General features: G+C 40.1%; 1 protein-coding gene across 10 annotated transcripts in view; it reads right to left on the reverse strand.

Annotated features, from left to right (window-relative positions):
• ZMIZ1 (zinc finger MIZ-type containing 1) overlaps positions 1-17,054 on the reverse strand; it is a 364,045-nt gene that overhangs the window by 222,726 nt on the left and 124,265 nt on the right. For 9 of the 10 annotated variants that reach the window (XR_008236824.1, XM_052798271.1, XM_052798277.1 and 6 more), the window contains one exon: positions 16,892-16,974. The exons of the other annotated variant lie outside the window; for it this stretch is intronic. The gene's annotated coding sequence lies outside the window, so the exon portion shown is untranslated. The remainder of the gene's footprint in view (positions 1-16,891; positions 16,975-17,054) is intronic. 10 annotated transcript variants of the gene reach the window in all.

A 17,054-nucleotide genomic window follows, 5' to 3' on the forward strand; every position in this document is an offset into this window, starting at 1 on the left:
AGATACCAGTTGGTCCAGGGGACACTGCTTCATTTCCACAGTGGTGGCAAAGACTTCCAGATTAGCCACAAAAAAGATTAATTGAAGAAAACATTCAGCTATTCTGAAAGAAAAAAAACATCGCCGCCACCACCACAGATGTAGCCTTCTATGCCCTGTACACAAAGATTTAAAAGACAGACATACATTCATAGTTTCATTCCTGTATGGGAGAATATGCTTCAGTTTAAATATATATATCTTTTAATTACAGGACCTGTTTTCATCCAGTGTGTTTGCTCATTTAAAAAAAAAAAAATAAAAGAAAGAAAAAACCCCACCAAATAGTCTTTGAATTAATCTCATACACATAAACCAAGAAATGCTTAAGGTCAGAACAAAGTACTGCTGGCTGAAACAGTTTTCATTGGTTTTGTTTTGTGTCAGAATCCCTTTCAAGATAAGCCCAGAACTGTGTACACAAAACCAGCACCATTATAAGCAGACACAGCCTTCTCTCAGTGTTCGAATTTCACATTAATTTTGGGCAGCTAAGCCAGTGATTGCTATCTGAAGAAACAGCTTTTGATATATCATCAATTTCCTGAAGAACATATCAGTTTATTGAGCAGGGGTTTTCAGACTCTTCTATCTCATTCGATATCATTATGCCTCACTTTTTTTTATTTTTTTGGAAACTATAGTTAAAATATTGAGATGCCTGCAGAACACACTTACTTCCTCAAAATCTAACTGCAGGTATCTGCTGCTAAGATTATCAGGGACTCAACCTGTAAAAACTTAAAAAAAAAAAATTAAATAAACCCTTCCTCCTTGGCATATTAGATCCTACCCTGTTTCTAAATCCAGAGAGTATCTAGTCAAAACACTTGTACACGTGTCTGAGATTAAGCCCGCCATCACTTTTATTTTTAATGCATATAGGAAAGGACTTTCAGCAACACGAAACCATTTCTGCTGCTACAAAGCTTCACAACTTACCACCCAATCCCCACTCTTCAGGCCACACTACCTACAAGGGTACCTTATCTCACAGCAAAGGTATTGGCCTTGTGATGCTCACTGTGCAGTTTCCCCTCAGACTTCATTCTGTGGTAATCTTTGAAATTACCACATCAAAGTTCACTAAAAACCATACCTAGCTAACACAAAAATCAGTTGCGTACCTCAGTCTAGGTCCTGGTGCATGAGAAACCACCTCACTGAAAACATGACCAGAGTTACAGAATGGCAGAATGTTTGAGGTTTGTGCCCCCTGCCTCTCGTTCTGTCACTGGGCACCACTGAACAGAGCCTGGCTTCATCTTTGCACTGTCCCTTCAGATATCTGTACACATCTGTGAGGTCCTCCTGAGCCTTCTCTTCTCCAGGCTGAACAGCTCCAGCTCTCTCAGCCTTTCCTCATATGCGAGCTGCTCCAGTCCCTTAATCATCTTCGTGGCCCTTTGTTGGACTCTCTCCAGCACATCCATGTCTCTCGTACTGAGGAGCCCAGCACTGGAGACAGCACTCCCAAGTGTGGCCTCACCAGTTCTGAGCGGAGGAGAAGGATCACCTCCCGCGACCTGCTGACAATGCTCTGCCTGATGCAGCCCAGGATACCGTTAGCCTTCTTTGCAGCAAGGGCACATTGTAGGCTCATGTTTAACTTGGTGTCCAGCAGGACCCCCAAGTCCTTTTCTGCCAAGCTGCTTTCCAGCTGGCTGGCCCCCAGCAAATACTGGTGCCTGGGGCTGTTCCTCTCCCCAAGTGAAAGACTTTGCTTTTCCCTCTGCTGAACTTCATCAGGTTCCTGTCAGCTCATTTCTCCAGCCTGTCTAGGTCCTTTTGGATGGCAGCACGACCCTCTGGTGTTATCAGCCACTCCTCCCCATTTTGTGTCATCTGTAAGCTTGCTGCTCCATCATCCACATCGCTAATGGAGATGCTGACCAGTATTGGAGCCAGTATCGAACCCAGGGGTACACTGCTAGTTCCTGGTCACCAACTAGACTTGGTGCCACTGCACTAGCACTCTTTCTGGCAGACAGACCTGAGGGAGCCAAAAATAATGGCACAGAAATCAAATTACTCTTTTACTCCCACTAGGGGCTTTGTAGATCGGAGCTGAACAGTATAATAGTAAGGCACACCTAGAAATACATGTTTTCTAGCTGGTCATGTTCTACTAGAAAATAAAAAAAATAAAAAAAAAAAAATCCTTACATAACATCTAGTCCCAAGAGCTGTCCTACTGACATTTACCTCTAGGATATGCATTTCTTACAAGTTACCCAGGCTCTCACTCAGCCGTTATTCCTAGGGCAAGAAAATTGGTAAGGTTCAGAGAAACAGTGTAAATATTTGCAGCAATATTGATATAGCCATAGTTCCTTCCTAAAGTTTTAGTCAAAACAGCTTGTTCTATTAGAAAAACTTGTTTTGACTTCAGTTTTCTGCGCAGTTTGACTTGACACCTCTTGTATCCATGCATTACAAAAAAAAGTTCAGTCATGACTTCAAGGTGATACAGTGGTGATAAGGATTAGAGTGTACGTTCAGCATTCATACCAATTTATAGCTTTGTAAGTGAGGACACAGTTGAGGACAAGTACAAGGGTTAAATTACACAAAAGCCTTTACTGTCCTCCTAAAAGTCTTAACCAGTTAAGGAACGGGACAGGTTTTTTCCTCCATAATTCATAAGGAAGGATTTATAGAATGGCTTGGCTTACCGCCACAAGACAACCAAGGCACGTGGCCTCAGAAGTCCTAGCATCACACACATGGAAAAAGAGGATCAACAGAGACTAGTAAATAGGGTATAATGACAACCTGCACCCGGAGCAGCCTATTTCAGGTATTGATTTCATGTAGCTTTATATTGAAAATATAAGCTAAGGCAGGCCTCTTCATAAGCAACAGTTCTCTCAATGACATCTCAGACACTCAAACATTATCTGAAGTTACTCATCTCAGTGACTATACTATCTCCCTCTCCTCCCTCCTTTTTGACCCAAAGCTATTTTTTGAACTCTACCTTCTTTCAGTCTCTCCAGTAAGAACAAAGCCTTTGATTCTTCTAGGGGTTTGGGACCATGATGGAGAGGTAGGCACCATCTTTGCATATGAGCGCTTTTTGCTCTCCCTCATTATCTCTTTTTCACTCATGGTTTTTTTACCCATGATTCATTTGCTTCATTTATTTAACAGATCGCTATACCCGTATGTTTCTTCCCCTCTTGGCTGGGAGGCCACCGTTTCACAACACAGAAACTTAGGAGAACCATCTAATTCATGAAAATTAATTCAGCAGATGTTTTTCCTTTGCACTAAGTTAGCTCAGTGTAAGTGGTTTTACACCTACTAAATATAAACACATACGGAGGTATTTAAGGTATTCTGTCATTCACTCCATTTCTGAAGATTGAGAAGTCCAAAGTTCAAGAACATGAAAAGTTTGCTTTGAAGACAGCGTGGCCTTACCACACGCACAATTTCATAAGACACTTGAAATCACAGACTGTGCCTGTACTTCACGTTTCATAAACATACATACAGTTTCTACACTTGGGCAATTATTTCACATTTCATGCAAAGGGCATTAGAAATATGACACCTGGGCTCACACATTTAGCCTGAAGCTTCAGGTTGATAATACGCTTTGTGCGTGTATGCACATGGCCAAAAAAAAAAAAAAAACCAACTGCAGGCTTGCAAAAGTAAGAAAGCAGACATACTGCAAAGAACAGCATCTCCGTCAGAGAATATTACATCTATAAATATTACAATTCTGGTACCTTGCATAGTACATTCATGTTACAACTAGTAAATTGGTTTTGCTTGTATTTATCCCCAGGAAATAAATTTACCAGCTACAGAAGACAAAGGCAAAACCTTCCCAAAAATGCTGGATGTTGTCACAGGTATATTCTTGATCAATATCAAAACTGAATCCAATCCACTAAACTGTTTGCAGAAGTCCCACTACCTTTATGCAGCGAAACGAGCAAATTTGGTCAATTCCCCAGTTGTGTGAATGAACCCATAATGTTATCAGCTTAAGAACCAGAGTAGTTACTGGTTACTTAGAATCTTTAATAAGGCATAATTTGAGACTAATATCTACAATCCTGCACCACGCTGTGGAGGAAGGGAATAAACATTGAAAGGAAACTCCACAACAGACCCTATTTCTAAAATACCTTTAATTCATCATTAAGGTTCATTCTGAGCAAAGAATTTTCATTCTACAAAGAAGTGGAAAGTGAACTTGCTATCAGTTCAACTTCAGCTAAACACTGCTAATACTTAAAGCCCTTTGACAATGGCTATTAAAAGAAAAGTTCTATTTATGCCAGACCTATTATTGAGGTTCCCTACTGAGGAACGTAACAATTTGCTGGATGATTACTTTATTGTGTAATTATTCAGAGCTTATTATATACACATCATCTCATAAGATAATGTGGATTGTCCTACAATCTTCCTATCTCCCTGACCAGTCCTTATAAGAAGCTAGAGGCACAAGTTGGTTTGACAAGTTTCTGGACCAAAACCATAGCTGGCAATGGTTCAAACTGATTGCATCCAAAAAGTCACAATGGATGCAATGGCCAAGGACAGTGAAGCCTGTACTCCGGATGTTTGCCTTCAATGAGCTGGGAGGAAAACAGGCTTTAGCTGTGTACCACCAGTGAGAGCAGCACAATTATTTCAGTTGAGAAAGGCAGATGCTGAATTATCTAAACCTTCGTGCAAAAAAGTGTTGCAGCCTCAGCAAATACATTGAAAAGGCAGTACAAGTGGCACAGTAACGTTAAGTGCCAGGTGACTATTTCTAGTGTGTATAGACTACAGTAAATATCTGGTGTACAATATGCATTTGATAAACAACAAAGATCTCTCCCATCCTGAACTTCATGGTATTGCTCACTGCTGTGCCATGATAACAAGCACATGTCCCTTATTTAGGAAAAGGAGTCCCAGAAGATTTCCAATGTTACTTCATTTAACGATATAGCTGGAATAAAGCTCTCTCCGCAAGCTCATAGCCTTATGGGTTCATACATACTTCCTCAGGAGCAAAACTATTACTTGTTGTGCCACATTAGAAGGAAAAATGTGAATTAAATTTATTTTTATCTACAAGCTTCTGGAGAGCAAGTATACAGATGTACATTTCTTGTACTTGCATATGTAATCAATATTTTACATTTTCTACTTTTACTTTAAAATGACAGCTCATAGGAGTAATTGCTAACTGCACAGATCAGTAGAGACCCACTCTGGAGAGTTCTTTGTCTACAGACATTTTTCAGGAAAGCCCACTGCCTTTAACTTGAAAGGACACCCAACAGAAACGGTGGGGCAGAACTGGCTTCCTGCTGTACGTTTTAAAACAAAAGCTAGTGACAACCAAAGCAACATCCAGATGCACAGTCCTCAAAATCTAAACTGAAACTTTATCCTCTGTGAAAGTAGGCTATATCTCTAAAACCCACAAAAAAAATTAACATAAAAGTTTAGTCTTTTCTCATGTAAAAAAAAAAAAAAAAAAAAGAAGACCGAAGAATACCCTATGCCTCTGCTGTTCTTGATGTAACTTAAAATACAGTCTGAATAATACTTTTAAGTATTGTTATATACCTGAGTGCAGTAGGAACAGAAGACATGCCATACTGGGTTAATCCAGTCATCCATCTAGCTCAGTATTCCCTCTGCAAGGATGACAGCCAAAGATACTATACAGGCAGGTTACGCGAGCCCAGCCATTATTTGTAGTTCATTGCCTTTACTCCCCAGTATCCACAGTTAGATGTTAGTGGGAACATACGCTCCCTTTGCTGTCTGTTCATGGACCTGTTGTCCATAGCTGTGTTTAACCTCCTGATCTACCTCCACAACCTCCTACGGCAGCAGGTCTGCGAAGTAAGGCAGTTCTCCCATTCACATAGCCAGTGCTTCTCTACAAATATGAGTCCTGCACCATTCCCTAATAAGAAGTTAAGGCTATTTTTGGAAAGAAGACATGTAAAAATAATTTCCAGTACCCTCAGCACTCCTTTCGAGCACCGCTATGCAGCAGCCAAACACACCTCTTGCCCCTGAGACTCTTCATCACATGGAGTGCAGCAAGAAGAAAACAGCAATTACCACATGGGAACTTGGCCCATATTCTACGCTAGAGGAAAACAAACTCTTCAATTAAGCAAACTGTTGTTGGGGCTCCCCCCTCAACCACTTCAAGCACTGAAAGGGCACAGCCATGTGTCCTATTCACGTGATGGCCACTCTGCTGGTTGAAAAGTTTATCAACACCTGACCAACCAGCCTGTCACCATTGCCGTTCTCACCATCCGAAGTTAGACATCACTTCATCTCCACTTGCCTTGGCTGATCCTTTTTTTTTATTATTATTATTATTGTTTTTATTTTTTCCAAGGGTTCACATCACCCCAAAAGCTGTAGTTAAAACTCAATGAAGGAAAGACAAGGGAAGACTCACGTGGTGAGATTTACTGTCTATCAGCCAGCTAGGCTACTTCTGTGATGATTATCTGTTTCTTGCAGAAAGACTGATCCAAAGCTACTATTTACATGTTTAAACTAACCCAGCTCAGCTTGTCTCTAATGGTGCACAGAATAATCATGTGAACTATCTAGCTAGCAGATCTGAATGGCAGTAACTTCTGCTAAAGGCAGCAATAAGCTGCTGAGAACACATGCTTTTTACAGCCTAATATCTATCTCTAAATTCAACCAGAGCTGTCTGAATGATGAGTACATTTGAAAACAGGTATCAAAATTGTTATGATGGGCCACACACATGAATTTAGAAGGAATTTCTAAGGCACAAAGGGGAGAGAAGTGTCCACCTCCCTTGGTACATTCAATCGCAAGAGGGCCCCTGCCTCTTCAGAAGGTTAGCATTAGGGGTCTGCTCTGGAAAACTCTCATCTTGGGCCTCAGCATTTTCCATCATTCTGGACACCTGCTGACACCTGCCACAAAGCCAAATACTTGGGTTTATGCTTATCTATCAATTGCTCTTATTCATACAGGACACCCCCCCCCCCCCAGCCCTCAGTACACTGTTTTCTCCACTTACATCATCAGCCCTTTGAGCCATCTATATCTATTTCTCCCCTTCAGTTATGCTCTCAGCATTTGTTGACAGTGCAAGCGGTGCACAGGCGATATAGTGGGCTGAGACAGAGAAGGAACACTGGTGAGTTAGGTGTAACTGTTTTTTTTTAAACCCTTAATCTACATATTTGGAGAGGCAAAGAAACAGAGATTATACGATTCACCCTTGACACTCTGCCAGATAACTTCAATCCTGTAAAATGCCCCCTAATGACCTGAATATAATACCATGGTGTTACAGTGTCATTTAAATACTGCAGGGTTCTTCCACTGGCAGTGCAGTCTGCAGACTTAATATGTAATGTACAGGATTATACTGCCACTAAAAAATTACTTAGTGCTGCTGAAATTTCAAATTAATTCTGGGAGCTAAATCATTATTCAGCTCTGCTTTTGCAGAGATACATTCCCCTGGTTGTTTTAATAACAGCAATTTTAGAACTAAAAGGTTGGTACTGTCTCTCTGAGGCTTGCTCAAACAGAGAAATGGCCTCTAAACTGTCAAGCAAATTAATGCAGCGATGCATGGATGTTTGTGACCAAGAAAATAATTTGAGAAAAATGGGCTCAAATATTAAGAGAGCTCATCGTGATGTGGCTGATTAATCATTTTATTATTTCACAATAGAAGAAGAGACTAGTCTGGTTTTCTCTATATTTATATACATACATACTCATATGTTCCTGTCCACCACCACCCTCCTCCACAGAGAGAAGATTTCGTAATATTTGAGGGGACAAATTCTTGCTGAAGTAAACAACACAACTGTCGGTAACTGATGAAACCAATCTATGCCAGCCGAGGATGTGGCTTTCAAGTCATTCTGAGCTCTAGTTTTCCAAACCTAAATAAAGAAACTTCAGCTTTTTACAGCTCTGGGTTTCTTCTTTCCACGTAATTCCTGTTACTAGTGAGTATTTTGTACCTCTATGTAACTATCGCACTTCAACGCTAAGATTGGCAGATCCTTCATGCTATGTTATAACCAATGTACAAACTAGTTTGCTAACATATGAAGTAAGGAAGACAAAACTAGAGGATGGGCTAACTGTAAAGGCAAATTTCTCCCCTCTGAAATTATGCCTGTTTTTAACCTTGTGTTTAGATTAGTTTCTGTTTCCCAGTTAAAATACTAGGCTGCTCACTTCCACAATGAAGTTTCTTAAATTGGGGAAATATTCCCAAGAAATATTGTAAAAAAACCCAAACCAAAACAAAAAAAACCCACCCAAACCCAACAAAACCAGTGGTAAATGAGGAACAAGATGGGGCCAAATATAGGGGCCGACAACAACTTGTGGTAGTGAGACTACATTTGGAATAATCAATCCTTCTCCTTATTAAAACTGTTACCTACTTCCTCTTCATTAATATTGTCCTTGTTTACACTTGCAGCCAGGCCAAAGATTTTTCCCTCCCTCAGAATATAATTTCCTGCTATTGACAGACATGTTCAAGTGCTGGATGTGTGTATGTCTGCATGGCATACTGCAGGCAGAGGCGAGCCTTCTTGGCCACCATCCAAGCCAGCTGTAAATGAGCCAGCTCCAAACTGGAAGCTGTGTAAGCACAATTAGCACAGCAGTAAGCCTGATCTAACACATCCTGCCAAGAGACTGAGCTTATTAGCTCAAGCTCAACACAATGCTAATGATGGGTATGGGGCTTCTGGTTTGGCTCCACACAGAATGTGGCCAGCTGAAGATGAGCAGATCAAGCTCATATCTGCCCACGAGATACAGTATAGGTACGTGTTCTCTTGGGGTATACCCCTCTAGCACAAAGGACTACTTGTTTCACTCTACAAGAACTCCCAAAATGCTCTGACTGCAAACCAACAGGACCCGAGGTCTGCGAGCAGATGGAGGGAATGGGGGTCTCCACGTGAGCACTTCAGAGACAGTATGAGGAAAAAGGCACCAGGCAGGTGTTAGGCACCAGGTAAGAGACAGGCACCAGAAATGCCAAAGGTGGGAAGGGCAGGGCAAAGTACTGCAAGACTCTACAAACTGATAAAGAACACTCCACCTCTAGCTTCCCAGCTTCTATCAGGTCCAGGGCAATAATGACTAAAAAAAACCCACATTACCATATAGAAGATGTTAAATGGACTCTCTGCACGGGCAGACATCCGTCCCACCAACCAATGAAGAATCCACTCCATTTGGTGGACGTTTGAACAGTCCAAAAGAGGAATGTGCTCAGAGAAGAAAATCTGTTATCAAACTGGGACCTGAGAAAACAGCGTTCCTCTGATGCAATAGCTTGTATTAAAGGAGCAGTGATAATCTGGTGGTTGGCAATAGTTTCCAAGAGAAACTTATGGATTCAGAGCAAAATGAGACAAAAATCAAAGGGTAGCAATTAAAATCACGGTGAGGGGGAAGCATGTTCTAAGAAGAGCACCTGAAGAGACTGGGAATGTTTACATTTAAAAGAATAATAATAAAACGGTCATTGCTAAACTATATTAAACAGAAACCAGCCTACAGAAGTTAGTGAGCTTCTGCCCACCCAGTAAGAGAGCACATGAGCAAGAGGAAATTCCATTAAATTAAAGAAGTACCCCATTCAAAGGCAACAAAAGGAAACACCTTCTTATTCAGCATGTAATTATTTTGTTGAGTTCTCTGCCAACCAGACTGTTGCTGTGACAAACACCTAGTATCTTTGAAAGGTGGTGTTCATGCCTGTTTTCTTCGTCCTCCCACTCTATTTGTAAAGCTGTATTTTTACTTTTCAGCTGTTTGAGCTTTCTGCTGTATGGGACAGGTATAAGCAAGTATTCTGCGTTCTGCAGCTCAATTCAGTTTATTTTCACTTGTGAGATTTTAGATTACATTGTGCATATGGAGGTTTTCCGTGATTTGTTAGCTCAAAATCTTTTCCTTGAAAAGCCTTAGTTTGATCTGTGGTGCAGACTACACATTCTCAGCAGAGTACAACTAGTTTACACACTTGGCCCTGATCATCAGTTCGAGCTATACACCTGCTGGCATTTCACACAGTATTTCCCGCACTCTGGTAACACAGATCTCAGTCATACATATCTTCATGATTCAAGGCAGCATTTGAATCACTGATAGGTGCTTCAAAGGAATTTTTTTCCTCTCTTTTCCCTGTCCTTTCATAAACTTCTAAAAACATGAACAAGTCAAACTGGATTAATCACACCAGGTTAAGAGATGGACTTAGCTGTAGACAAAAGAAAAACTGAGAGCTGAGATTACACTTGCATTGTTCTTTTGTCCTGAGAAGGAAATAAGTTTCTCTTTCTCTTTTCCCACTTGAAAGCCTGAAAAAGAAAGCTATGCTATCAGAAATACCAAGGCCTAATAAAATGCATGAAAAAACAGTTGTACCTTGAATTTTCTAACTTCAATAAGATTAAATAGAGGAATTTAGTTAAATATTGTTCAATATGAAACATATTTAAAAATCCACAACAGTATTATTATTGCAAGTTAATTTAACCTTATTTAAAATTTGTCAGTCATTTAAAAATACATATATAATATATAATCATCAACCATTAACAGACTGTTCCGAAACAAGATCTCAACTTACACATATCTAATATATCTAAAATATATCTAATATATACATGTGTAAGCTATACAAGTCAAATCAACCATTCAGTCCCTTTCCTTACATATGCTTTCAGTGAAAAGATACAAATTCTTGGCTTGTAAAGCAGCTGATCTAAAATACCCTAGAAGAATACATTTCTGATGTGTGGAAGAAAACACTGAGGAGATAAACAAGATTAAGGGGAAAAGGGAGGGTAGAGAAGTAAAATATTTGCCAGTTAGCTACAAATACTTTTGTATTGAACAAAAATAAATATTCAATCAGCATATTATTTCTTTTGGAAATACTTCTTTGCACAGAGGAATGTAAGCTAGCATCCTTTATAAGGCTGTAAGAATCTTGTCCGTATCACCATAAAATAGGTTTAGTACAGGATACAGCAATCTCCCATGCAGTCACATGATAAACACAATACTTGAATACTGATTCTATTTGGTCTTCCTTCAAAGCAATACTTAATTTAAAAAACAAAACAAAACAGAAGCCATCTGCCAAAGGAAGTACCTCAGACTAAAAGGCCTGTCTACAATCCATATGCATACATTGCTTTTTGTTTAGACAAAATAAAACCAAGATAAACTGCAAGGTGTCTGGAAAAGGTTCTTCTATTTTTAACCAATACTGTCCTGCCAGTATCAATTCATCCAGATAGAGAATCCTTCATTAAAAATATAATTTATTTTGGTTGCTTTTCACTCTGCTGAAGCGACATCTTTCCCAACCACTGTCAAAGGCAATTAAGAACATAGAGCTTCTGAGAACAAGTTTCAACCATGATTCCCATTGGCCTGCCTAAACAAAGTTTCCTTATAAAGGCTTGGGAAGTCTTAGATAGCAAGGGGCAAAGCCATATGGCATAAAAACTATTATTCAGAAATACGTATTATCATTGCAAAATTGTAAAAAGTCTTTGCACATTCTCATAAAGGCACAGAAGCTACAAACCAGTGAGATATACTAAGGAACAAAATAAAACACTGGAACATCTCCCCAAAAAGGAAGCTCTTGTACACTATTTCCACTACCTAAAGAGGTGGATTTGTGGCCCTTTTTCACCTGAAACTTAAGGTGTTACAGCATTTTACTAAAAAGCACAACACTGAAGACAACTCAAGTAAGAAGTTACCAACAATTTACTCAGTTATCCTGTACAAGATTTCTTGGGTATTTCTCCACATTTCTATGTGTTCACTTGGAGGAAAAAAAAAAAAATACAAGCACATAATGCGTAAGTTAAAACACAGTTTGCCTTTGAATCATGGCTTACTTTTACAAAAGATAACTTATAAATACTAGAGCATTTATATTTAAGCTGATCACCGAAACAGTATGTTTTTCCCCACATATAGCAGTCCAATAGCTTCAGGACTACTGCTTAGCTCCATACCATTCCCTCTCAGTCGACTGCTCTAGCTACAGACCAGTAGGTCCCACCATTCTCGACTAGACCAATCCAGAAGACTTTGATCAATTATCATAGGATGTGTTTTATGTCACAGGATCCAAGAGTTTTCAACTGATAACCACTGAGGTAAGCAGCGGGGACTCTTCATTTTCCAGTTCCCACTCCAATACTGACACGACAAGGGACAGAGCACACAGAAAACAGTGGGAACATTACCAGTTCAGCTGGCTACCTGTCATGGTTTAACCCCAGCCAGCAACTAAGCACCATGCAACAGCTCGCTCACTTCCCCCACCCAGTGGGATGGGGGGGAGAATAAGGGGAAAAAACCCCCCAAACTTGTGGGTTGAGATAAGAACAGTTTCATAGGACAGAAAGAAAGAAAATAATAATGATAATAGTAACAATAATAAAATGACAATAATAATAATAAAAGACTTGGAATATACAAGTGATGCACAATGCAATTGCTCACCACTTGCCAAACGATGCCCAGTTAGTTCCCGAGCAGCAATCCGCAGCCCCCAGCCAACTCCCCCCAGTTTATATACTGGGCATGATGTCACATGGTATGGAATACCCCATTGGCCAGTTTGGATCAGCTGCCCTGGCTGTGTCCCCTCCCAACTTCTTGTGCCCCTCCAGCCTTCTTGCTGGCTGGGCATGAGAAGCTGAAAAATCCTTGACTTAGTCTAAACACTACTTAGCAACAACTGAAAACATCAGTGTGCTATCAACATTCTTCTCATACTAAATGCAAAACATAACACTATACCAGCTACTAGAAAGAAAATTAACTCTACCCCAGCTGAAACCAGGACACTACCTTCAGATTCAAAGCATGCCACAACTCAGTTTTAGAGATTTGAAATTGCAGAAATGCAAACAAGCGACTCAAACATCAGTGGCCTAGACAGCAATTGCTGTACCCCACCTGCCTACCCTTATAGCACAGGAGCACTTCCAAAATTATCACTAAAACCACCTCAACCAGTTCTTCCCATCTTCTTTTAGACAGGAAGGTGCCCATATTTTCTTACATCTATTTCTGTCAACAAAGCTGGTTTGGGGAGGGACAATTTCCCTTCCTCAAACCTCCAGCCTTTTTTCCTGCTCTGCCTTTGCCTTATTCTTCCTACCCTAAGACCTTCCCAGCTATTCAATTCATGATTTTCCTCCTGTTCCTTCTTTCCCTTCTTCTGTTGTCCAACATTTGTGTTGCTGTGTCCACACAGCTGCGCGAGGGTACCGCAGGAGTCAGACGATATGGCACCTGTGGCAATCAGACATTACGTATTTTATTGAAACAAAACAGAAGTCTTACTTTAATGAAGTAAGTGATGCTACTCTTCCACACCAGGAGAATATCATTACATAATTAGTCACACTTAAAGATGGACTTCAAAAAGTTTGGTAGGGGAGAGAAGGAAGGAGCGAGGAAGTGCTGTCAATGTGCAGAACCCAAGCCCTTGCTCAATTTCAGATCTACCGAGGCTCCTCCTCAGTATGCCAATTCAGGGCCTGAACTTGGGAGAAAATCTACTGTTTTGTACTTTACCAGAAAGCTCTATGACAAACTATACTGCCTTTTTGTAACTTCTGATGTAATTAATAATCTGACTCAACAACAAGCCCATCTTGATATGGTTATAAACCTTCCACTGACCATGCCCTGAGAGGCCTCATGGAATACACAGCCACATTGCTGGGGTGATTTTTTGCCGTGGCAAAGCTGGAACAAGCAGTTCCTACCTCTGGCCGCTTGTTACCAGCTCCCCTTGCACTGCCCTCTTCCCACCCCTCCTGGTAGCATTAGGACAGCTTTATGGCACTGTGTGGCGAACGGAGTTGGTTAAGCTAAAAATAGTCCATTCATCCTCTCCCTCCTTCCCCATTTTTGCTGGGTTATTTTTAAAATGGGTCAGTTCTCTGCCCTTGTTCAACAGGCAGCTCAGCTCGGCTGGAAGTGGAAAGGAGGAGGAAGAGGAAGAGGACAAGAAGATGTATCTCTGCCAGCCCAGTGGTGTAAGAGGGACTGCAGGGTCTCCTTCAGCCCACCTTGCCGCTAAGACATAACATATCCATGACATTACAGACTAACACAGAGGTCCTCACAGTCCCAGTGTGAGTTGGTGTTTGCAAAGTCTCAAAAGGAGCACATGCTATTCCTACAATTAGAAAGAAAAGGTTTGCATAATCTTAACCCTCATATCCCAGGAGCCAGAACTAATACCATGCTTTTCTGATTTGACTTGGGGATTCTACGCCACCGCAGCAGGACTTAGGAAATGGCTCTTCACTGTAACCTTGTTTGAGTGCTCATCTTTTGTTTGCATTACTCTAGCCTGCAAGATGACAGCTATCAAGTCAGATTACTGAATGCCACTCACAGTGACACATGCCAAAAGTAAACCATTAAGACCGACTAAATAGCAGAGTCAGATTTAATGCGTAGGTTGCCAGGTATTACATTAAGTAAGAAGTAATTCTAGACAAATTCAGCAGTTAAAATAAGTGCCACATATCTTTTAACTGAAATATCTTTTAACTTTGTTTAAAAAAAATAGATGAATTCTTAAAATTCTTTGGACTGATCAGATAAAAACTCTTTTGAATTCCTAAAACACCCCCACATCTAAAATGTAATGAATTTAGGCTGCCAAAGAAGGGGGGGAGGAGAAGATTTAATAATTTAAAAAAAAAAAAAAAAAAAAAATCCTCCTAACCCCCCTGTTCTCTCTGTGTGTTTATGAAGCCTCCGGAAATACCATGGCAAACATTCCAGCTCTACAGCAGTGAGGCCATGTGACCCGAAGGCACAGCAAGGAACTTCTTGCCCAAGTTTCTTCACGGAACAGAAAAGTGATTTTTATCTTATTTTTTTAAACCAGGATTCAAGTCTAGGGACATCTCCAGGAAATTTTCAGGAACACAGTTTTAAAACAGGGTGGTTTCTTGGTGTGGGGGTTTTGGTTTTTTTGGTTTTCTGGTTTGTTTGGGGTTTTTTAATTATTATTTGTTGCATTTCTATGCCTGCACACATTATTTTTATAACAAAAGACCAAAGTCTTAAGCCTATATGTGGGGGCGTAAAATACAGTATCCTCTTTAAAGTACCACTAAAAACTATTTGCAATGTCCTCTAAATCTCCTATTAGAGTTACAATCAGTACTATTTTATTTCTTAATATAGCCAAGATCTTTTACCAGCGAAAATTATGGCACTTAAAACCTCTCCTCCTTCTAGTATTCCAGTATGATTTCAGTTAGAACTATTAATGAAAGGATTTATACACATGAACTTTGCTAAACATATGGAAAAAGTACTCAAAATGTGAACTTGAATAACAACCTTCCATTTTTACAAAAAATCATGTGTAAGTACTTGGAAGTAATTGTTTAAAATGTAGGAGTGTGGATGAATCATAATGTAATAGTTGAGCATCAGTTGAAATTCATGTTTTGTCTTAAAAGAAAATAAGAAAGCATCACCATACAAAAAGGAAAACAGTCCTGCAGTACAAAAGCACAGCAAATGGCAGGCACACACCACTAACTTGCTTTCGTAGCCATGTCAGAAATGCTTCTAATTATCAGAGGTAAAAGAGGGATGGCATTTCTGCTGGAAGCAAGTTTTACACTTCAGTCTTTCCTCTCCCCTCTCTTTCAGCCTATAAATATTAGTCTTACACATTTTTCTCCCATACAGCTCTTGAAAAGGTTGAGTTTTTCAAGGCTGAGAGCAGACAGAAATGTTCATCAAGAAATGCCTTCAGGTCAACTGTCTGTAGCTCATCAAAGTGCAGCACTGAAAATATGGATAAGGAGGAGGTATATGAGCATGGTAGAACAGATTAAAAAAAGAACAACAACAACAAAAATCTATGTTCTGATGATCATTAACTTTTTTCCTTTTGGAAATGGGTTCAGTTATCATCCGTGCACCCTCACTGGTGATGGGCACAAGGGTACTGACTCCTCCACCCCTAACTTCAGCTGCGTTGAAAATAACTACAAATACATGAGAGTGTCTTTAATGCTATTTCCCAACATGAGGAAATGCTATGGGGATATGACAAGGAGTGAAAGTGGAGATGACCCACATAACAGTGTAGGGAAAGGCAGGTGGTCCACAAGAAAATTAATACGTAGACCAAATTCTTGAGAAGCTCTGAACTACACTGGAAATAATGCAAAGATGAGATTACCTATTGCTTTATAAAATACTTAAAATATTAAAAAAAAAACCAAAACAACCAAATAAAGCAAAAGCAGCAACAGAACAAGTTTGCAAAGATTATTTTTCTTAAGGAGGCGACAGAAACCCCGGAGTGTCCACCCTGTGTTTAATTCTGTACAACAGCTGGACATGAGTTATTGAACACATTATTGAAACTACTGTTCGTTTCTACTCAAGCATTTCTACTTTGTTTATTATAAATGCACATTTATTGGCAGCAAGTAGAACATATTATTGCTCTGTTTTATAGCTCGAATGGCTCATGCAACGAGTAATTTGTTTGTATTCTGTATCAGGATCGATATTGTACCAGGGATAGCCTGAGGAATGTTTTTGCTGAGGGCTTTGCTTGCAGTGTTTTGTTGTTGCAATCAATTGACCAAACAGGACTGCTTCTTAAAACAACAAATAAACTTTGATAGTGACCAGATCAGCCCTTAAAGCATAAAACACGTTGCAGCGCCTGGAAGAAGACTGAAGGCCCACAAGTGTTTTTACCGCCTGATGGTCCATAAAGCTTTCCTACCTGTGTATTTCCCACCGGCCTTTCTTCCTCTTGGTATCTGGGGACTGTTTCCTCAGTGCCCTCACATAACAAGATTCATTTTCCTGCAATAAAGATACAGACACATCACGCTTCTGTTCTCCTGCATAACATGGCAGCATTTGAAGAAGCTCACTGAGCAGAT

This window comes from Harpia harpyja, chromosome 10 (genome assembly GCF_026419915.1).
Source record: "Harpia harpyja isolate bHarHar1 chromosome 10, bHarHar1 primary haplotype, whole genome shotgun sequence".
In the NCBI taxonomy this organism is placed as follows: Eukaryota; Metazoa; Chordata; class Aves; order Accipitriformes; family Accipitridae; genus Harpia; species Harpia harpyja.